Source organism: Lissotriton vulgaris, chromosome 3_1, assembly GCF_964263255.1.
Source record: "Lissotriton vulgaris chromosome 3_1, aLisVul1.2, whole genome shotgun sequence".
NCBI lineage: Eukaryota > Metazoa > Chordata > Amphibia > Caudata > Salamandridae > Lissotriton > Lissotriton vulgaris.
The window spans coordinates 535,994,269-536,019,199 of NC_141689.1; positions in this window are offsets into that span (position 1 = coordinate 535,994,269).

A 24,931-nucleotide genomic window follows, 5' to 3' on the forward strand; every position below is an offset into this window, starting at 1 on the left:
TACTCTAGTATCTTGCGTTAGATTATCGCCTTACCAAACGTTGGGCGCCATGTAGTGTAGTTCCTTTTTTCCCAATAGGCTCTGCGCATTGGAATAACATAAACAGGAGTGCAGACGTAGGACTGTGGTCATCTAGGTCTCTACTGACTATGTTAAACTTAATTTAGGTTTGCGCCAGCTAGCTCAGAGGTCACTGGAAACTTTCTCGAATGAATAGGGAGGGATTAGCTTCCCTGGCTCAGACAAGAAGGGATTCAGTTTCCGACAGCCGCATAAACATGACAACTTTGCTCCCTAAGAATAAGAGTATATCTCTAGAGTCGTGCGAAAACAATAGACAGCTATTTCACTCAGTCAGCAGTGCATACTTAGTTTCACCAGAGTGCAGAGAAATAGAGAGACGGGCGTTTTCAATAAAAAGGTGTTATTTATTGAGCAGTCTTCTTTCTCATGCAAGAGAAGTGAATTGCCACAATTGCAATACTTAAAGTAAAGTGTGTACAGTAAAAGTAGTATTATGAAATAATACTGTAAAAGCATTGATATGGTTTTCTAGCCATATGATACTTTAAAAGGGATAAAATATATACATACATAAATACATTGACTAACGTACTCAACTGGTGCTTCTAACTAAGCCTACCCCGGTGTACCTGACCTAAGCCTAATACATGGGAAGGGATGAGTAAGTAGCAGTTTAAGTTAAGTTAATTAAGATTATTTTGCCAAGAATCTGCAGCAAGAATTCTCTTAAGGGTTTAGTCAGCTCCGTACCTTGGTAATAGAATGTGGGAGGTCTGGTATCTCTTTCCTAAGGACTCGATATTTCAGCAACCCGCAAGGGTAGGCTGGAAACACAGGAGCTGATTTTCTCGGCTGGAGAAAAAGACAGCGTCGCTCTCAGTGCGTCAAACAGGAGGGGCGGCTTTCGTGGGCACTAGCATCAGCTGGGCTCTCGGGCAAGTAGATGGCCGCTCTGTTCCAAACCACTGTGTGTTTGCTTAAGGCAACTGTTGGTATTTTATACCTGGAAGGTGCCGGGTTTGACGTAAGGTTGGACATAAGATGTCACTAAGAACTAACAGTTCTTTCTGGACTTCAGGAGTTCTTGTTCAAATCAAAACAAAAGCAGGGGGGTTTTCCCGGGCTGCTGGAGGCTTGGTTTGTTTAAAGAGCGCATTGTGCTTTCTAGGAGTCGATGAGAGTAGCCGTGCTGTGCTTTGGATTGCATGGGCTATTACTGAATATGAATCTGATTCTTATGACTTTATAAGGTTAATTATTGATTATAACCTCACAAGGGCATAAATCGGGAATATAGAATTAGGGTCCTAGATATGAACACGACAGCGTTTAAAAAAAAAATTCTAACACTTGGTCTTGAAATCTAGATACTCTCCACCTTTTAGCCTCTTCAATGGCTCTTACCTTCTCTTACATAAGCCTTTTGATCAAACCGACGGAGGAGCAAGAAGCCATTACTTAAATGTCTTAAATGTATCGCTTGTGGAGCTCCTTACTGACCAGCCTTTCTAAATTACTGCCATGGATAATGTACGTGAAGTAAAGGTTGCACACCACTCCTTATTGAATCTACATACATCCAGGTGCTCAACATCTGTGCCAGCTAGTAGTGGATCCACTTTTCCCAAAAAGGCCTGGTTACTTGCCTCTGGATACTCTATTTCCAGGCCCTCCTCTGCTACCTTCATAGAGTGGCTTCTGCTGCATCCAAAGGGGCGATGCAGGGCCGTGTCTACCAGGGCTACAATAATTTTTTGCTCTGTCAAGCCCCCAGCTGTACCGCCTGCATCTGGAGTACACAAATCCTGCAGGAATCGGTGCTTTGGGGGATTGAAAAGTTGTTCACAATTTTAAATATATAATTGAAAAGATGGGTTGGCAGTCACCTTTTCCCCCTACTAATTTGACTTTAGTGTTTTTATTAAACAGCTGTTGGGCATACCTCTCCACCTTTGGAGAGCAAAAGGCAGAACTTTGACCCCAGCGATAACACAGGGAGAAAGATCATATGGCCTTTGACATCACATCTTTGCTACCCAACTAAGTGGCTATCATTTTATCGACCTCAGAAACATTTGTGGCTGAGTGGACTTACAGGTAATCAAATATGTGACCATGGGATCAAAGACATTTCTGAGATAAACAGGGCTGGCACCCCATTCAGAAAAGTAGAGAGAAGCAAATTTTCATCATGTGGCTGCGCTAGGACAGCTGCACCTTTTCAGTCATCGTTCTGAAAAACACGGACCTTAGTTACTTAGCAAATTAATACACAAACTTGTTCAAAGGCAGCCAAAAATTTAGTGAGCGTCTGAGTGGTTTCATTCACTCGGCTCTGATCTGTATTTACAGATTTCTGTATTTCAGCCATTTTGATCAGGAGAGGTGACCTACAGAATAACCCATTTTCCTCTTTCCTTCTACTTAAATAGAAAACTGGCAAGCTCACTATGTATGCATGTGTGCTGTTTTTGCGTGAAAGAGGGTACCTTTTCTTACCGTTCGGAATTGCTGCCATCTCTTAGCACAAGTGCAGCCAGTGTGGCACATCATTGTCTGAGAGGCAGGTTTGGACCTGACCCCATCCAGTGGTCGAAGTGGGGAAAAAAAATTAGGGGAACTGTGGGCGGAGAATCAGAGGGCGGGAATAACCTGAGGATTGGATCAGTGGGCGGAGTTAGAGGTGTGGCCAGGGTGCGCAAAACATCCCAATCTTTAGTATTTGTGTGGCATTTCACTGACCAGTTACAGCTTATTATGTTATGTAATTCAACCAATGGATACACATGATTATTTAACGATTAATATGAGCTATTAACATTAGAAACATATTCCAGTTTGTGAATTTCTTTTAATCACAGAATGTCCCAAAAATGCTTAAAAGTGGAAGCATGAGCCATTTGTTTCCGAGCCATGGAGTTTCTGTCGTCAGCAATATACACAGAGACAATCAATTTTACGTGTGTAAATGACTGTATAGGAAATGTTACATAAGACAAAGGACTACAAGGTGTAGGAGTCACATGATAACCATACTAGTAGACAGTATAGTTTAATAGTGATTGGCCTGGAGAAACACAAACTCAGAATTTAAAACTTAATACCATGATTGTGGGTTCTCTTTAAAAATCATTATTGATTTGTATCAAAAATAACACTTTTTGCAACATTAGGATAATCAAAGGCTTAGGGAAAAAACCATAACGCTCTAGTTTATACCTTGCAGTTTGTATGCAGCTCTTAGATGAAAGTTAATAGCTCACTGTTCTTTGTTAGGAATTTAACTTATAAACTGTAAGTAGCAAAAGGATCTCACTGACAAAAGCAGTAACCCACTGACCTATTTACAATATGTGCACTTTGTGATGGGTCTGGTACATTTTCTTTGCAGTAGGCATATTAACCCTCTGCGCAATCTTTCCATGAGTCAAAACTTCCACTAGACAAATCTCCGATCTCGCTCTAGGAAGAAGTTTAATCATCCGAGTTATCATGACATTTTTATTATTGCCGAAAATAGCTGGTGGCCAGGAAGGAGGCAGCAAGTGCTTTTAAAACCATAAGATACAACGCCCCCACTCAAAGTCAGCACTCATTGCGGTCACACCAGTCGCACCGCCCTAGAGCTAGCTCTTCTCAGGGGTCCTGTGACCTCAGTGACAGAGTCAATGTGTCTCTAGGCTCTGCTACTTCGTAGACCTGCCCGCAAGACTGGAGGTGAACTTCAGTATGGATTGTGGTGGGCAAGCCTTCAAGGTGAACCAACACTTGCCACTGCTAGGGTCCACCTGCTGGTGCTAACACACCAGGGCATTTCTGGTGCCTTCTAAGATCTGCCATGGGAATGTGCTCCCTCAGGAGAGTGGTCTGGGGGACTGTTCATGAAGGCTGAACCTGGTTCCCCAGTTCTAAATTTAGCAGCTCTGCCCCCAGTGCTACAACTGCTCCCTCACTGAACACCATACTGCCCCACTGAGAGAAACTCAAACTGCCTTCAGCTACAATCCAATTTGACCTGCTATAAATAACTGGATGCGACTCAATTCAAATTACACACTAGGCATGAGCAATATGCTGCCTAAAAGAAAAGGTGACAACATCCTGGAAAAAGCAAACACTCATAAGGAATGAAAGATTTAATAAAGCATGTAAAATGTAAGCAGGAACATGGTGAACTTAACGCTTTTACAGTCATTATTCAGAAATCAACAAGTATTTTTGCCTGAAAAGTTAAGGACATAACTGCAGGGCCCAGAAAGGAACCATTTCAATGTCCACTGCTTATATGCTTACAAAACATAAGCAGTATGGTTTCAAAAGACCACATTTGTGAACACAAAGACGCCGAACACATTTCGTTTTTCAATCCACCCAACAACCAGGTATTGCAGTACCTCCAGGCAGGGCTGGTCCTAGGATTTTCGGGGCCCTGGGCAAAAGGGAATGTGGGAGGTCCCTGAAATCTACATAAGTGACACCTTCTGATCTCGGGGAAGCTGCTTTTTGCAGACTCCACCTGGGCCGCAGCTCCTCTTCTTAGCAACCCCAAGCAACTCTTGTACAACCCATTTCGAACTGAAGGTGTGAGAATTGCTTGAGGGCTGAGTTAAACCTGTGTGGGCTAAAGTGCTGACAATGGGCGCCCTGCCGAGTCTCTGAACTGCCTGCCTGAGAGGTGTACCCTCCCCTAGGCCTTCCCACACCATCCCTCAGAGGCCCCAGGAGGGGAGGCCCCCTCCCATGAGTCGGTTTGAGAAGCATTTATTTCACTCTGATGGCAGACATACACGAGGACTAGTGGGGTGTTAATTGCCATTGTGGGGGGCCACATCCTGGCAGGCAGAGTGCCAGGCCCTGGGCAGCTGCCCACACTGCCCATGCCTAGTGCAGGCCTTGCCTCCAGGTAGGAGGTATTGGAGGAAAACGATGCTGTTCAAAGAAAGACAAGAAAACAAAAGTAGCGCTTTACTGGCAAACTCTGTAAAGTGGTGCTAATGTGTTGGGGTTTGAAAAAAATTATCTGGCCACTCTAAGAACACTCCATCCTGCTTTATTTAATTATTTTTCAGAGGTTGAACATTTCATTTCTGAGGCCGCACTTTGGAATAGAAAAATGTCAAAACTGCATTTCCAGCAAAAGTGGTTTTCTTTTTTGCATCCATTTCACAGGGGTACAAATGAAAGACAGGAAGAGATGGTGAGAACCATTTCTTGATTCATGATTTTCGGAAAAGTGAGAAGGAGTTAGACAGAACGAGAGGGAATAGGCGTAAGAAAGAGGGGGCAGCTGCCAGCGGCAGAGCAGAAGCGGACACCTTTCCTTGTCTTGTCTGGGCAGGAAGTAAGAGACAGAGACCTTTTCCTTCTCTGCTCCCCGCCCGTCCACGAACAGAATATTTCTGACGTCCAGGGACGCATGTTCATAATAAAAAAGTAGGGGAACGGAATCTACAGAATTAAAGAAGTAGGGGCACGCCGTGCCCTGCCGTTCCCGCCCACTTCGACCACTGACCCCATCACATTGTCAGAGTGTCTGAGAGAGCCGAAGGCAATAGGCAAACATTTTTCTTTAAACTACAAATGTATGGGCACGTCGTACAATGAAAGGCAGGGTGAGATTATAAAGTGTAGTGCGTGCCACCCCTTGAGATGATGTTACCCCCCTACCCCCCACCCCCCTCAGATTGAAGAACTCTGGTCTACAGTATGTCTAGAATTGATAGGCAAATTACTGTGTGACACTATCTTCATTAAAAAATAATAGGGAGAGAGAAGCAGAGATTCACCCAGCTTCCCGATTATCAATAATATCATTAATGGGAAATGAATCACTTGTGTCAACAGACCAGGGTCTCAAAGAAATTGTATCGGAGACCGTCAACCACATTTTCACAGTACGCTGTATAAGTATTTTCTCCGCTCGTGTGGTAAGGTGGCTAGTGTCATCAGGGGGTCATAATAATTTGATGGTTCCGTTCTCCAAGTGATTAACCATTCTCAACCAGGAGGGGGACTGTTTGGGTGATGGCAGTCGTGAAAAGTGATTCGAAATTTCTCCTTCCCTGTAAACACCTTTTATTGATATGATTCAAAATAAATGGTGGTGCTTAAGTGAATTAGTTACTGGCCATAGCATATTCCTTTACTAGTTTTCAGTTCGCTGGACTTTCATCTTCTGCTGCATACCCCATCATCATGTGTGTCCTGTCTTACCATCTTTGAGTAGAGCCTAGCAACAATGCAAACAAGGGCTCTGCTGCTCCATTTTTAAGAAAGGTGATTAATGAATGTTATCTCATTTGTTTAAAATTACGTTACTTATGTAAAATGTTATATTACATTACTCCTATTTGTATAGTGAATTCCGATAATTTGCATAATCCTGAAAATAATTTAAAAAAAATATATTTACTGTAATTCATTCATACTTTCTGCCATAATCCAAAGATGTTATTGTAACTTGCACAGGTCTAAAATCTGTTCACTAAATTCCCTTTTATGCAAGCAGCAATAAAAGTACAAACACGTTTTCTCCTGTGCAGTTAGGTTTTAACAAAGACTGGTACAAAAGCTTTCCTCTTGTACGAATGCAGTTTATGGCCGCATGCTATAACAAATGTGCCCCAAGATGCTATTCATGGCTTACCCATGTGTAGATTCGCTTTGAGGGCAAACAGTTGCAAGCTGAAGAGACCCTGAAGTATCAGTGCCAAGAGACAGCACTTCCTGCAAATAATGAAGTACTTCTTACTGTAACCCTTTCGAGCTGCAATCACTGTAAAACAAGAATTTGGAGCTGTGTCAATATTTTCCTTCTGTGCCTTTAAGACAGACTGATTGATGTATTGACTGATTTACAATGCCCCTCGCCCCCAGTGGGAACTCGAGTCCGAATCTTTCATTGGGGATTAATGCCGAGCCGTGCAGACTAAATGACTAACTTAAACTGATTTATTACAACATCCACTGATTTACACACAGAGTGCTGTAAAAGACTTGCCTTTAAAAATACCAAGACTACCTTGCACTTCTGGATATATACATGCACTCTACAGTGCTCTGACTTCTGCCATGAGGCGTTATTTATGCATTACATATGTTGAGTCATGTATAGGCATATGATCTCTAAGGAATCAACACCGAAGTTTCGCATGTGTGCGCATATTTATTTCAGAATGTTCTCAGCTTCAAGACAGTCTTCCCAGCCGACAACATTCTCACTCAATGCAATGCCAAGGAGACTGTGCCCGCCTGCGTCATCTTGATTCTTATTGCCAGGATCGAGCAGGTACAGAAAATAGACCCAGGTACCAAAATAACAAGCATTTGCAATGCAATAGGTCTCACATTTACCCGAGTTTAAGCTATTGGTATTGTAAATGACAATGCCTTTTATTTATGTTTTAAAAACGAAAACACAAATAAAAGGTTATTTGCAATGTCAATAGCTCAAATTTGCGTAAATGTGAGACCTAGTGCATTGCAAATGCTTGCTTATTATTTAATCTGTCCTTGTGTTTGTGGAGACAGTCTGGGCACAACGCCACACACTGCCCGAGCACGCTGCTGTGCTAGTGGGGCTGCACCAGTGTGTGTGTGTGTGTGTGTGTGGTGTGTGTGTGTGCTCTGCTTGCCAGCAGCGGCGGGCACACAGCTCCCGTCTGCAGCTCTCTCTGGCCACCATTGTGCACTGAGGCCACATGGCTCTTTAAAAGGACCTGCCTGTCGCACCCCCTGCACACCCCGGAGTTTGGCGCTATTTGTGTTGTGTCATCCTCCTGGTTTTGTTGTTTCGGTCTCTTCCACAACCGCCCAGCTGGGAGGTGAGCACTGTAAGTATGCAGCCGGAGTGGGTTGTCTCAGCTCACTTGAGGAGCCAGAGTGGTCCCCGGGAGGAGAGTGGCGTTTACGCGAGGAGGTCATTGTTAGGAGCGAGGTGCAGAGGCGGCTCTGGGCTCCAGGACGTTGCTGTGTTTTCTGTCGGAGGCTGGAAAGTTCAGGCAGCCGTAGCAGTGCATTTCTTGCACCCATGGCCTTCCTCAGCACTCGCTGTGAGATCATGCCAGCCTGCATGCCAATAGAGGGGTCCAGCGCCGGGGAGCCGGATCACACCGCATCCCGAAAAATGCACACAGTGTTTACCTAACTTTCCATTTCAGGCTTTGTTTGTGCAACACAAGCTTATTTTTATTTAAACACTAAAGAAAGACATTTGACGATATTACACAGCTACAATGGAAAATGAACACTTCATGTCAAAAATATATATATATATATATTTTCCTCTGGAATTAGGCACTGGGCAAACAACAGTGTTTTGGTTGTCGGAATGGGAATGAATACTGCAAAATCCAGTGACTTGCTAATATCGCATTGGACCCAGAAAACATTTTCACTGAAGGTCTTTTTCGTGACTTTGAGCACCTCTGAGCAGGACCCAGTGGCCCTTGAAAAGAGAAGTGACTGCTTCACTGAGAGGTGCTGGTGCTGCTTCGTGAAGAGTGCTACTCATGCAAAAAGAAAGTGCTGCTGATGCCCTGTTGAAAGTGCTGCAAAGCGACGAAGTGACAATTCTGGGTTGCTGAAAGTGCACCACTCGTGCAGAGAAGTGCTGGCGCTGCCCTGCAGAAAGTGCTGCAGTCTTGCTAACAAGAGCGGGTACTGCCCTGTTACAAGTGCCACAAATACCTTGTTGTTTGCTACCCCCATGCCATATATTAAAACGAGCTCCCCACCAGGAAGAGTGCGGCATCCAGTCACAGCCAGCAGCGTGAAGTCCGGCAAGAGAGGGAAGGGAATCCCTTGCAGGCAGCAATCCCCTGGAGCCAATGACATCAGCCCCCAGTGGCAGCAGCAGTTGGTTCACAAGGACAGCAGCAGTCCCGCTCCCCCCCTTTCCGCAGCACCGCCAAGGTTCCAACCCCGTTGGAGTGCTTGGCTTCACTCACGTGGGGGCGCTCCCGGCCAGAGAAGAGATGCCGTGAGCTTGCACATCGGTTGTCCGGGCAAGTGCACATCTCCTGTCCCCCTTCGGACACAAAACCTACAACAATAGATCTCGCCAAGGCGGACAGCACATGCGTTGCGTTGCTAGGTGAGACCTAAAAATGGGTTCCATTAGGGAATCATATACCTAGAAAATGGCCCACATTTACTAAAAGGACAGTTCTGATCTTGCAAAGACACATGGTACAGGTGTTTTGCAAGATGTGGGAGACTGCATGTATTTGCGCTAGCTGCAGGCAATCTTTGTGGTAATATTGGGGAAATCAACAGTACAAAACCGGCCCACTAGACCATAAAATAAGCCCACAAATAGCCAGACAACTGCCCTAAACACCGATATATCACACTAGCCCTTTGGGCAGTGCCTGACTTCCCTCCCTTTAGGCTAGTCCATCTCTGCTTAATGCCTAACAGGTCCACCATTTTTCTGGCTTCATCTAGCTTCACCTTTCGTGTCAACCACGTCTGGTCTGACCAATGCGAGTTTAGTGCTCTTTGAGTTTTCTGCAAATCTGTCTGACTAATGCTGAATAATTCTCAAGTGCAGCCCTGGCTATGCATCTACTCTACTTCCAGTGGGCGCCCCTACAGATCAATTAGAGGTATTCAGGTATTCAGGGTTAGCAAGCCCTATTCAGCCTGCATGGTTTGAATCTTAAACTCTGTAACCAATGGGGCCACACCTCATATTGGCTCACCAAGAAAAAGTTAAATTTAACCAGTGCTGTCCCTCCGGCGCTTCCGACGGCCCTTTCCTTGCTTTCTCACATTTTTTCTTTCTGTGGGTGATCCTGTACACTTCTACATTGTTATATCTTAAGGCATGTCCGGACCTGTAACACAGCACTGGTTAAATTTAACTTTTTCTTGGTGAGCCAATATGAGGTGTGGCCCCATTGGTTACAGAGTTTGAGATTCAAACCATGCAGGCTGAATAGGGCTTGTTGTTTCATATTCGTTAAGTGGGGGGCTGCCCTATATAGCCTTTCTTCCCCCTTACATCCCTCTTTGATTGATTCAGGGTTAGCAGCCTGTGTGCCTGACCAGCCCTAGTGTACACACAGAACACAGCAAGTTTTGGCAGCACACTGCTTGGGCACTCCAGGATTTGTCTTTTACAAGGCACCTGTGAGCTTCCCCAAATATTATGGTCTCTGTAGTCTTATCATTATCATAGTTCTTTACTGTTCAATTACGGAGGGTAAGGGGACTATGTGCCACGCAGACATTGTGCAGTCCATCTGTTTTTTAAAATATTTTTGAAGTATAAATACTGCTCGGATATTTCAGGACAGCATATTTATTGGCAACATACTTCTTTGGCACTCCAGCACTTGTCTTTTACAAGGCCCACATGCAGGCCTCCCCAGGTACATATATAATTGATTACACTGATTGCCTTTGACATATATCTATGTTTATAAATGATTATATAATATAAATGGTTTGTCAGGGGTAAAGGTCATCATGAATGCCTGAGACAAAAGTGGTTCCACTTTGCATTAATCTAATGCTAATATTTAGGCCATAAGAGATCACTAATGAGGCATACGTTCGTTGTGTTCTTCAAACGAATCTATCCATTGACAAGCTGGTGTTCATGGTTTTATTTTGAGCTCCTTACTAATGGGTATGTGGGACCTCTCCTTTGGACTGTTGTCTAGCAAAATATCTAAAGATAGTTGCTTGCAATATTATGGGTTCTACCACATTCTTAATAACACTCAATACTGGCTTGGTTTCTTTCTATTTTAAGAAGTGCATAAGTAAGGCTTAAGTGAAGAAACCTAGTGCAGACCACCAGATCCATACTAATTATGAACCCATTTCATTGCTTCCTGTAGTCACAAAAACATTTAAAAGGAGTTTAATATTCAGATGCCCTCTTTTGAGGACATCCAAAACATTTGTGATCCATCTCAGATAGGGATCAGCAAAATTTGACTTTCTTGAAATTATATAAAATTTCAGGAAAATTATGAGAAATTACTCAAAAAGCGAATTTGTCATTTATCCATCAAAAGGAGGCTGGTGCAGGTTCTTACAGACAACACCACCACTGGGTTGTATTGCAACACACAGGGTGGAGTGCAGTTTCTGACCCTTTGCCAGGAGGCTCTGCAACTCTGGAGTTGGATGGATTGTCAGGGCATCAACCACCTAGAAGAGTCTTCGAAATCTCGAGCAGATAACCTAAACAGATGGCATCTACCAGCCCACATGTGGCGACAATATCCCAAGGTGGAGCATGGCATCTTCGGCAGTATGGAGAGCCCTGGTTAGATATACGTGTCAGCAGGCACACTACAAAAGGAATTATACAGAAAACCAATGGCTACAAATGCACTATTATGCTAATCAAGCTACCACTCAAGTCTTTCAGAGATAATTTACCATTGGGACAATTTTTGAGACTACCAGGTATTGCTCTGACGTCAACAAATACAATAGCCATGTAGCTGACTGACAAAAACAATTGCTGAATCGCCAGTATCCACACTCTTTTGTACATAGATCAGCCAAGAGAGCCAGAAACAACAACCGGGAGGCTCTCCCTCACATTTGGATAAGCATGTTTGCCTGAAATACGATTACACGAGGAAGCAGTGTTTTAACCTAACATGAATCAATTGCTTTCCAGTTACTATATGAGATGTGATTTCCCAAAAACAGGTGTTATGATGGTATAAAGACATAACATCAAGTACAAAAATATCGAGGTAGTGAAATATCGAGTTGTAAATATCGAGTAGACAGAATATCGATAAGACAAAATATAGACTACGAAAATATCGAATAGAAGGACAATAATATTGAATCAAAAATATCGAATGGACGGAATATCAAATGGACAGAATATAGACAACAGAAATATCGAGGGAAAGAATATAGACAGCAAAAATATCGAGGGACAGAATATAGATAAAAAAAATATCAAGGGACTGAATATAGACAACAAAAATATCGAATTTTAGGTAAGTAACTAAGTCAATTTATGGTATTTAACTTTTGCGTAATATAATTCTGGAGCAGGTTGTAGGTTTATAGGGGAATAGGGTGGGAAGTAATTTAATTATAATCAATTAAATATTTTAGTTTATTGGTATTTATGTACAATTAATTGATAATGAATTATTAATTGGCAATTAAATAAAATATAATTGGTAATTAATTTTTATTAATTGATTAATTGATAATTGTGTGAATTTTATTTATTTATTTTCTGGAGTGGGTTGTGGGTTTATAGGGGAATAGGGTGGTAAGTCATTTATTTATAATTAATTACATATTTTATTTATTGGTATTGATGTGAATTAATTTTTAATTAATTATTAATTGCCAATAAATTAAAATATAATTGGTAATTAATTTTTATTAATTGATTAATTGATAATTATTTGAATTGTATTTATTTATTTTCTGGAGCGGGTTGTGGGTTTATAGGGGAATAGGGTGGGATGTAATTTAATTATAATTAATTAAATATTTTAATTTATTGGTATTTATGTTCAATTAATTGTTAATTAATTATTAACTGGCAATTAATTAAAATATAATTGTAATTAATTTGTATTAGTTGAATAATTGATAATTATGTGAATTTTATTTATTTATTTTCTGGTGCGGGTTGTGGGTTTATAGGGGAATAGGGTGGGAAGTAATTTAACCATAATTAATTAAATATTTTATTTATTGGTATTTATGTACAATTAATTGTTAATTAATAATAATTGGCAATTAATTATTAATATAATTGGTAATTAATTTTTATTAATTGCTAATTATGTGAATTTTATTTATTTATTTTCTGGAGCGGGTTGTGGGTTTATAGGGGAATAGGGTGGGAAGTAATTTAATTATAATTAATTAAATATATTAAATTATTGGTATTTATGTTCAATTAATTGTTAATTAATTATTGATTTGAAATTAATTAAAATATAATTGGTAAGTAATTTTTAATAATTGATAATTATGTTAATATTATTCATTTATTTTCTGGAGTGGGCTGTGGGTTTATAGGATAATAGGGTGGGAAGTAATTTAATTATAAATAATTTAATATATTTTTTGTATTGGTATTTATTTACATTTAATTCTAATTTAATTTGTAATTGGTAATTGTTTAGTTTTAATTGGTAATTCATTTATATTAATTGATTAATTGATAATTATGTTAATTTTCTGTATTTAATTTTTGTAGAGGGTTGTGGGATTATAGGGGAATTGGGTGGGAAGTCATTTAATTGTAAATAAGTAAATTTATTAATATATAAATTGGTTTTTATTTGAATTAATTGTTAATGATTTTTAAATGTTTTAATAATGTATTGTTATTTGTAAATATTTTGTATTATTAGGTAATTATTTTTTAATAATTAAATTAATTTTATTGTTTCAAATTGAATAATCATTATAATATCTTAAATTGGGAATTATTTTACTTAATTTGTATTTGGTATTAATATTTAATTTATTTTCAAATATATATGAAGTATTTACTTTCCCTACTGTTGCACTCTCTGGAGTTGGAATAGTAATTTTTACCCCTACACTATCCAACGTTTTCCCTACTGTTGCACTCACTGGATTGGGAATAGTAATTTTTGCCCGTACGCTATCCAATGTTTTCCCTACTGTTGCACTCTCTGGAGTGGGAATAGTAATTTTTACCCCTACGCTATCCAACATTTTCCCTACTGTTGCACTCGCTGGAGTGGGAATAGTAATTTTTTCCCCTACACTATCCAACGCTTTCTCTACTGTTGCACTCTCTGGAGTGGGAATAGTAAATTTTACCCTCCCACTATCCAACGCTTTCCCTACTGTTGCACTCTCTGAAGTTGGAATAGTAATTTTTACCCCTACACTATCCAACGTTTTCCCTACTGTTGCACTCACTGGATTGGGAATAGTAATTTTTGCCCGTACGCTATGCAATGTTTTCCCTACTGTTGTACTCTCTGGAGTGGGAATAGTAATTTTTACCCCTACGCTATCCAACATTTTCCCTACTGTTGCACTCACTGGAGTGGGAATAGTAATTTTTACCCCTACACTATCCAACGCTTTCCCTACTGTTGCACTCACTGGAGTGGGAATAGTAATTTTTACCCCTACGATATCCAATGCTTTCCCTACTGTTGCACTCACTGGAGTGCGAATAGTAATTTTTACCCCTACGCTATCCAACGCTTTCTGTACTGTTGCACTCACTGGAGTGGGAATAGTAATTTTTACCCTCCCACTATCCAACGCTTTCCCTACTGTTGCACTCTCTGGAGTGGGAATAGTAATTTTTTCCCCTACGCTATCCAATGCTTTCCCTACTGTTGTGCTCTCTGGAGTGGGAATAGTAATTTTTATTCTCCCACTATCCAACGCTTTCCCTACTGTTGCACACTCTGGAGTTGGAATAGTAATTTTAACCCCCACGCTATCCAATGTTTTCCCTAATGTTGCACTCACTGGAGTGGGAATAGTAATTTTTACCCCTACGCTATCCAATGCTTTCCCTACTGTTGCACTTACTGGAGTGGGAATAGTAATTTTTACCTCTACACTATCCAATGCCTTCCCTACTGTTGCACTCATTGGAGTGGAAATAGTAATTTTAACCCCTACCCTATCCAACTTTTTCCTTACTGTTGCGCTCACTGGAGTGGGAATAGTAATTTTTACACCTACGGTGTCTAACGTTTTCCCTGCTGTTGCACTCACTGGAGTGGGAATGGTAATTTTTACTCCTACGCTATCCAATGCTTTCCCTACTGCTGCACTCACTGGAGTGGGAATAGTAATTTTTACCCCTACGCTATCCAACCCTTTCTCTACTGTTGCACTCACTGGAGTGGGAATAGTAATTTTCACTCCTACGCTATCCAACGCTTTCCCTACTGTTGCAGTTTCTGGAGTGGGAATAGTAATTTTTACCCCTACGCTATCCAGCGCTTTTCCTACTGTTGCACTGTCTGGAGTGGGAATTGTAATTTTTACTCTCCCACTATCCAACGCTTTCCCTACTGTTGCACTCTCTGGAGTTGGAACAGTAATTTTAACCCCTACGCTATCCAACGTTTTCCCTACTGTTGCACTCACTGGAGTGGGAATACTCATTTTTAACCCTCCACTATCCAATTCTTTCCCTACTATTGCACTCACTGGAGGGGGAATAGTAATGTTTACCCCTACGATATCCAATGCTTTCCCTACTGTTGCACTCACTGGAGAGCGAATAGTAATTTTGACCCCTACGCTATCCAACGCTTTCTGTACTGTTGCACTCACTGGAGTGGGAATAGTAATTTTTACCCTCCCACTATCCAACGCTTTCCCTACTGTTGCACTCTCTGGAGTGGGAATAGTTATTTTTTCCCCTATGCTATACAATGCTTTCCCTACTGTTGTGCTCTCTGGAGTGGGAATAGTAATTTTTATTCTCCCACTATCCAATGCTTTCCCTACTGTTGCACACTCTGGAGTTGGAATAGTAATTTTAACCGCACGCTATCCAATGTTTTCCCTAATGTTGCACTCACTGGAGTGGGAATAGTAATTTTTACCCCTACGCTATCCAACGCTTTCCCTACTTTTGCACTTACTGGAGTGGGAATAGTAATTTTTACCTCTACACTATCCAATGTTTTCCCTAATGTTGCACTCACTGGAGAGCGAATAGTAATTTTAACCGCACGCTATCCAATGTTTTCCCTAATGTTGCACTCACTGGAGAGCGAATAGTAATTTTGACCCCTACGCTATCCAACGCTTTCTGTACTGTTGCACTCACTGGAGTGGGAATAGTAATTTTTACCCTCCCACTATCCAACGCTTTCCCTACTGTTGCACTCTCTGGAGTGGGAATAGTTATTTTTTCCCCTATGCTATACAATGCTTTCCCTACTGTTGTGCTCTCTGGAGTGGGAATAGTAATTTTTATTTTCCCACTATCCAATGCTTTCCCTACTGTTGCACACTCTGGAGTTGGAATAGTAATTTTAACCGCACGCTATCCAATGTTTTCCCTAATGTTGCACTCACTGGAGTGGGAATAGTAATTTTTACCCCTACGCTATCCAACGCTTTCCTTACTGTTGCGCTCACTGGAGTGGGAATAGTAATTTTTACGCCTACGGTGTCTAACGTTTTCCCTACTGTTGCACTCACTGGAGTGGGAATAGTAATTTTTACTCCTCTGCTATCCAATGCTTTCCCTACTGTTGCACTCACTGGAGTGGGAATAGTAATTTTTACCCCTACGCTATCCAACCCTTTCTCTACTGTTGCACTCACTGGAGTGGGAATAGTAATTTTTACCCTCCCACTATCCAACGCTTTCACTACTGTTGCACTCTCTGGAGTGGGAATAGTAATTTTTACACCTACGCTATCCAACGCTTTCCTTACTGTTGCTCTCTCTGGAGTGGGAATAGTAATTTTTACTCTCCCACTATCCAACGCTTTCCCTACTGTTGCACTCTCTGGAGTTGGAATAGTAATTTTAACCCCTACGCTATCCAACGTTTTCTCTACTGTTGCACTCACTGGAGTGGGAATAGTAATTTTTACCCCTACGCTATCCAACGCTTTCCCTACTATTGCACTCACTGGAGTGGGAATAGTAATTTTTACCCCTACGATATCCGATGCTTTCCCTACTGTTGCACTCACTGGAGTGCGAATAGTAATTTTTATCCCTACGCTATCCAACGCTTTCTGTACTGTTGCACTTACTGGAGTGGGAATAGTAACTTTTACCCTCCCACTATCCAACGTTTTCCCTACTGTTGCACTCACTGGAGTGGGAATAGTAATTTTTACCCCTACGCTATCCAACGCTTTCCCTACTATTGCACTCACTGGAGTGGGATTAGTAATTTTTACCCCTACGATATCCAATGCTTTCCCTACTGTTGCACTCACTGGAGTGCGAATAGTAATTTTTACTCCTACGCTATCCAACGCTTTCTGTACTGTTGCACTTTCTGGAGTGGGAATAGTAATTTTTATTCTCCCACTATCCAACGCTTTCCCTACTGTTGCACTCTCTGCAGTTGGAATAGTAATTTTTACCCCTACACTATCCAACGTTTTCCCTACTGTTGCACTCACTGGATTGGGAATAGTAATTTTTGCCCGTACGCTATCCAATGTTTTCCCTACTGTTGCACTCTCTGGAGTGGGAATAGTAATTTTTACCCCTACGCTATCCAACATTTTCCCTACTGTTGCACTCACTGGAGTGGGAATAGTAATTTTTACCCCTACACTATCCAACGCTTTCCCTACTGTTGCACTCACTGGAGTGGGAATAGTAATTTTTACCCTCCCACTATCCAACACTTTCCCTACTGTTGCACTCTCTGGAGTGGGAATAGTAATTTTTTCCCCTACGCTATCCAATGCTTTCCCTACTGTTGTGCTCTCTGGAGTGGGAATAGTAATTTTTATTCTCCTACTATCCAACGCTTTCCCTACTGTTGCACACTCTGGAGTTGGAATAGTAATTTTAACACCCACGCTATCCAATGTTTTCCCTAATGTTGCACTCACTGGAGTGGGAATAGTAATTTTTACCCCTACGCTATCCAACGCTTTCCCTACTGTTGCACTTACTGGAGTGGGAATAGTAATTTTTACCTCTACACTATCCAATGCCTTCCCTACTGTTGCACTCATTGGAGTGGAAATAGTAATTTTAACCCCTACCCTATCCAACTTTTTCCTTACTGTTGCGCTCACTGGAGTGGGAATAGTAATTTTTACGCCTACGGTGTCTAACGTTTTCCCTGCTGTTGCACTCACTGGAGTGGGAATAGTAATTTTTACTCCTACGCTATCCAATGCTTTCCCTACTGTTGCACTCACTGGAGTGGGAATAGTAATTTTTACCCCTACGCTATCCAACCCTTTCTCTACTGTTGCACTCACTGGAGTGGGAATAGTAATTTTCACCCCTACGCTATCCAACGCTTTCCCTACTGTTGCAGTTTCTGGAGTGGGAATAGTAATTTTTACCCCTACGCTATCCAGCGCTTTTCCTACTGTTGCACTCACTGGATTGGGAATAGTAATTTTTGCCCGTACGCTATCCAATGTTTTCCCTACTGTTGCACTCTCTGGAGTGGGAATAGTAATTTTTACCCCTACGCTATCCAACATTTTCCCTACTGTTGCACTCACTGGAGTGGGAATACCCATTTTTAACCCTCCACTATCCAATTCTTTCCCTACTATTGCACTCACTGGAGGGGGAATAGTAATTTTTACCCCTAAGATATCCAATGCTTTCCCTACTGTTGCACTCACTGGAGAGCGAATAGTAATTTTGACCCCTACGCTATCCAACGCTTTCTGTACTGTTGCACTCACTGGAGTGGGAATAGTAATTTTTACCCTCCCACTATCCAACGCTTTCCCTACTGTTGCACTCTCTGGAGTGGGAATAGTAATTTTTTCCCCTACGCTATACAATGCTTTCCCTACTGTTGTGCTCTCTGGAGTTGGAATAGTAATTTTTATTCTCCCACTATCCAATGCTTTCCCTACTGTTGCACACTCTGGAGTTGGAATAGTAATTTTAACCGCACGCTATCCAATGTTTTCCCTAATGTTGCACTCACTGGAGTGGGAATAGTAATTTTTACCCCTACGCTATCCAACGCTTTCCCTACTGTTGCACTTACTGGAGTGGGAATAGTAATTTTTACCTCTACACTATCCAATGCTTTCCCTACTGTTGCACTCATTGGAGTGGGAATAGTAATTTTAACCCCTACCCTATCCAACTTTTTCCTTACTGTTGCGCTCACTGGAGTGGAAAAAGTAATTTTTACGCCTACGGTGTCTAACGTTTTCCCTACTGTTGCACTCACTGGAGTGGGAATAGTAATTTTTACTCTTAAGCTATCCAATGCTTTCCCTACTGTTGCACTCACTGGAGTGGGAATAGTAATTTTTACCCTCCCACTATCCAACGCTTTCACTACTGTTGCACTCTCTGGAGTGGGAATAGTAATTTTTACCCCTACGCTATCCAACGCTTTCCTTACTGTTGCTCTCTCTGGAGTGGGAATAGTAATTTTTACTCTCCCTTTATCCAACGCTTTCCCTACTGTTCCACTCTCTGGAGTTGGAATAGTAATTTTAACCCCTACGCTATCCAACGTTTTCCCTACTGTTGCACTCACTGGAGTGGGAATAGTAATTTTTACCCCTACGCTATCCAACGCTTTCCCTACTATTGCACTCACTGGAGTGGGAATAGTAATTTTTACCCCTACGATATCCAATGCTTTCCCTACTGTTGCACTCACTGGAGTGCGAATAGTAATTTTTACCCCTACGCTATCCAACGCTTTCTGTACTGTTGCACTTACTGGAGTGGGAATAGTAACTTTTACCCTCCCACTATCCAACGCTTTCCCTACTGTTGCACTCTCAGGAGTGGGAATAGTAATTTTTCCCCTACGCTATCCAATGCTTTCCCTACTGTTGTGCTCTCTGGAGTGGGAATAGTAATTTTTATTCTCCCACTATCCAACGCTTTCCCTACTGTTGCACTCTCTGCAGTTGGAATAGTAATTTTAACCCCCACGCTATCCAACGTTTTCCCTAATGTTGCACTCACTGGAGTGGGAATAGTAATTTTTACCCCTACGCTATCCAACGCTTTCCCTACTGTTGCACTTACTGGAGTGGGAATAGTAATTTTTACCTCTACACTATCCAATGCTTTCCCTACTGTTGCACTCATTGGAGTGGGAATAGTAATTTTTACCCCTATGCTATCCAACGCTTTCTCTACTGTTGCATTCACTGGAGTGGGAATAGTAATTTTTACCCTCCCACTATCCAACGCTTTCCCTACAGTTGCACTCTCTGGAGTGTGAATAGTAATTTTTACCCCTATGCTATCCAACGCTTTCCCTACTGTTGCGCTCTCTGGAGTGGGAATAGTAATTTTTACTCTCCCACTATTCAACGCTTTCCCTACTGTTGCACTCTCTGGAGTTGGAATAGTAATTTTAACCCCTAGGCTATCCAACTTTTTCCTTACTGTTGCGCTCACTGGAGTTGGAATAGTAATTTTTACGCCTACGGTGTCTAACGTTTTCCCTACTGTTGCACTCACTGGAGTGGGAATAGTAATTTTTACTCCTACGCTATCCAATGCTTTCCCTACTGTTGCACTCACTGGAGTGGGAATAGTAATTTTTACCCCTACACTATCCAACCCTTTCTCTACTGTTGCACTCACTGGAGTGGGAATAGTCATTTTTACCCTCCCACTATCTAACGCTTTCACTACTGTTGCACTCTCTGGAGTGGGAATAGTAATTTTTACCCCTACGCTATCCAACGCTTTCCTTACTGTTGCGCTCTCTGGAGTGGGAATAGTAATTTTTACTCTCCCACTATCCAACGCTTTTCCTACTGTTGCACTCTCTGGAGTTGGAATAGTAATTTTAACCCCTACGCTATCCAACGTTTTCCCTTCTGTTGCACTCACTGGAGTGGGAATAGTAATTTTTACCTCTACGCTATCCAATGCTTTCCCTACTGTTGCACTCACTGGAGTGGGAATAGTAATTTTTACCCCTACGCTTTCCAACGCTTTCCCTACTGTTGCACTCTCTGGAGTGGGAATAGTAATTTTTACCCCTACGCTATCCAACGCTTTCCCTACTGTTGCGGTCTCTGGAGTGGGAATAGTAATTTTTACACTCCCACTATCCAACGCTTTCCCTACTGTTGCACTCTCTGGAGTTGGAATAGTAATTTTAACCCCTACGCTATCCAACGTTTTCCCTACTGTTGCACTCACTGGAGTGGGAATAGTAATTTTTACGCCTACGGTATCTAACGCTTTCCCTACTGTTGCACTCACTGGAGTGGGAATAGTAATTTTTACCCCAATGCTATCCAACGCTTTCCCTACTGTTGCACTCTTTGGAGTGGGAATAGTAATTTTTACCTCTACGCTATCCAACCTTTTCCCTACTGTTGCGCTCCTTGGAGTTGGAATAGTAAATTTTTATCTCTACGCTATCCAATGTTTTTCCTACTGTTGCGCTCACTGGAGTGGTTATATTAAATTTAAACCTCTTGCAGTCCTACGGTAAAAACATTGTATATGTTTTGTTAACAATATGTGTGTGTGTATATATATATATTTATATATATATATAAATATATATATACATATATATATATATATATATATATATATATATATATATATATATATATATATATATATATATATATATATATATATATATATATATATATATATATATATATCTTTCCACCAAGGTTGCCCCCTAATGCTTGCGCCCACAGGGGCGGGACTCTGAATTTCAATAAAGCATTGTTTTGAAACAGCCAGCCTCGAGTCCATATTGCCAGTGATCAAGAGCACGTTAGATGCTTGAAACGCGTTTGGCTTTCTGGGATGCCGGCTGCTTGCTGCATTTCCTGCTGCCTGTGACGGTTTGATGCAGTAACCCTTACCTGTGCGACTTCTTCTAGGGGGCAACCTTGGTGGAAAGATGTAATGCGGCCGGCCCGGTCGCGAAGAGGTCCCGCCGCTTACAATTAGCGGATCCTGAGTGACGGGAAACACTGACACTCGGTGGAAGGCAAGGGGCCCTAATCACAGGAATATATTGGCTGGCATGCAGTGTGGTAAGCGGGACTCCCACCCAACAGGGCATGATATTTTAATGGACATTTGGTTGGTCGCCACATGGAGAGAGAAACGCTGAGTCTGGGGGCATTAATTCAAGGAGTACTATACCCATAATGCTTGCGCCCACAGGGGCGGGACTCTGAATTTCAATAAAGCATTGTTTTGAAACAGCCAGCCTCGAGTCCATATTGCCAGTGATCAAGAGCACGTTAGATGCTTGAAACGCGTTTGGCTTTCTGGGATGCCGGCTGCTTGCTGCATTTCCTGCTGCCTGTGACGGTTTGATGCAGTAACCCTTACCTGTGCGACTTCTTCTAGGGGGCAACCTTGGTGGAAAGATGTAATGCGGCCGGCCCGGTCGCGAAGAGGTCCCGCCGCTTACAATTAGCGGATCCTGAGTGACGGGAAACACTGACACTCGGTGGAAGGCAAGGGGCCCTAATCACAGGAATATATTGGCTGGCATGCAGTGTGGTAAGCGGGACTCCCACCCAACAGGGCATGATATTTTAATGGACATTTGGTTGGTCGCCACATGGAGAGAGAAACGCTGAGTTTGGGGGCATTAATTCAAGGACTACTATACCCATAATGCTTGCGCCCACAGGGGCGGGACTCTGAATTTCAATAAAGCATTGTTTTGAAACAGCCAGCCTCGAGTCCATATTGCCAGTGATCAAGAGCACTTTAGATGCTTGAAACGCGTTTGGCTTTCTGGGATGCCTGCTGCTTGCTGCATTTCCTGCTGCCTGTGACGGTTTGATGCAGTAACCCTTGCCTGTGCGACTTCTTCTAGGGGGCAACCTTGGTGGAAAGATGTAATGCGGCCGGCCCGGTCGCGAAGAGGTCCCGCCGCTTACAATTAGCGGATCCTGAGTGACGGGAAACACTGACACTCGGTGGAAGGCAAGGGGCCCTAATCACAGGAATATATTGGCTGGCATGCAGTGTGGTAAGCGGGACTCCCACCCAACAGGGCATGATATTTTAATGGACATTTGGTTGGTCGCCACATGGAGAGAGAAACGCTGAGTCTGGGGGCATTAATTCAAGGACTACTATACCCATAATGCTTGCGCCCACAGGGGCGGGACTCTGAATTTCAATAAAGCATTGTTTTGAAACAGCCAGCCTCGAGTCCATATTGCCAGTGATCAAGAGCACGTTAGATGCTTGAAACGCGTTTGGCTTTCTGGGATGCCTGCTGCTTGCTGCATTTCCTGCTGCCTGTGACGGTTTGATGCAGTAACCCTTACCTGTGCGACTTCTTCTAGGGGGCAACCTTGGTGGAAAGATGTAATGCGGCCGGCCCGGTCGCGAAGAGGTCCCGCCGCTTACAATTAGCGGATCCTGAGTGACGGGAAACACTGACACTCGGTGGAAGGCAAGGGGCCCTAATCACAGGAATATATTGGCTGGCATGCAGTGTGGTAAGCGGGACTCCCACCCAACAGGGCATGATATTTTAATGGACATTTGGTTGGTCGCCACATGGAGAGAGAAACGCTGAGTCTGGGCGCATTAATTCAAGGACTACTATACCCATAATGCTTGCGCCCACAGGGGTGGGACTCTGAATTTCAATAAAGCATTGTTTTGAAATAGCCAGCCTCGAGTCCATATTGCCAGTGATCAAGAGCACGTTAGATGCTTGAAACGCGTTTGGCTTTCTGGGATGCCTGCTGCTTGCTGCATTTCCTGCTGCCTGTGACGGTTTGATGCAGTAACCCTTACCTGTGTGACTTCTTCTAGGGGGCAACCTTGGTGGAAAGATGTAATGCGGCCGGCCCGGTCGCGAAGAGGTCCCGCCGCTTACAATTAGCGGATCCTGAGTGACGGGAAACACTGACACTCGGTGGAAGGCAAGGGGCCCTAATCACAGGAATATATTGGCTGGCATGCAGTGTGGTAAGCGGGACTCCCACCCAACAGGGCATGATATTTTAATGGACATTTGGTTGGTCGCCACATGGAGAGAGAAACGCTGAGTCTGGGGGCATTAATTCAAGGACTACTATACCCATAATGCTTGCGCCCACAGGGGCGGGACTCTGAATTTCAATAAAGCATTGTTTTGAAACAGCCAGCCTCGAGTGCATATTGCCAGTGATCAAGAGCACGTTAGATGCTTGAAACGCGTTTGGCTTTCTGGGATGCCTGCTGCTTGCTGCATTTCCTGCTGCCTGTGACGGTTTGATGCAGTAACCCTTACCTGTGCGACTTCTTCTAGGGGGCAACCTTGGTGGAAAGATGTAATGCGGCCGGCCCGGTCGCGAAGAGGTCCCGGCGCTTACAATTAGCGGATCCTGAGTGACGGGAAACACTGACACTCGGTGGAAGGCAAGGGGCCCTAATCACAGGAATATATTGGCTGGCATGCAGTGTGGTAAGCGGGACTCCCACCCAACAGGGCATGATATTTTAATGGACATTTGGTTGGTCGCCACATGGAGAGAGAACTGCTGAGTCTGGGGGCATTAATTCAAGGACTACTATACCCATAATGCTTGCGCCCACAGGGGCGGGACTCTGAATTTCAATAAAGCATTGTTTTGAAACAGCCAGCCTCGAGTCCATTTTGCCAGTGATCAAGAGCACGTTAGATGCTTGAAACGCGTTTGGCTTTCTGGGATGCCTGCTGCTTGCTGCATTTCCTGCTGCCTGTGACGGTTTGATGCAGTAACCCTTACCTGTGCGACTTCTTCTAGGGGGCAACCTTGGTGGAAAGATGTAATGCGGCCGGCCCGGTCGCGAAGAGGTCCCGCCGCTTACAAATAGCGGATCCTGAGTGATGGGAAACACTAACACTCGGTGGAAGGCAAGGGGCCCTAATCACAGGAATATATTGGCTGGCATGCAGTGTGGTAAGCGGGACTCCCACCCAACAGGGCATGATATTTTAATGGACATTTGGTTGGTCACCACATGGAGAGAGAAACGCTGAGTCTGGGGGCAATAATTCAAGGACTACTATACCCATAATGCTTGCGCCCACAGGGGTGGGACTCTGAATTTCAATAAAGCATTGTTTTGAAACAGCCAGCCTCGAGTCCATATTGCCAGTGATCAAGAGCACGTTAGATGCTTGAAACGCGTTTGACTTTCTCGGATGCCTGCTGCTTGCTGCATTTCCTGCTGCCTGTGATGGTTTGATGCAGTAACCCTTACCTGTGCGACTTCTTCTAGGGGGCAACCTTGGTGGAAAGA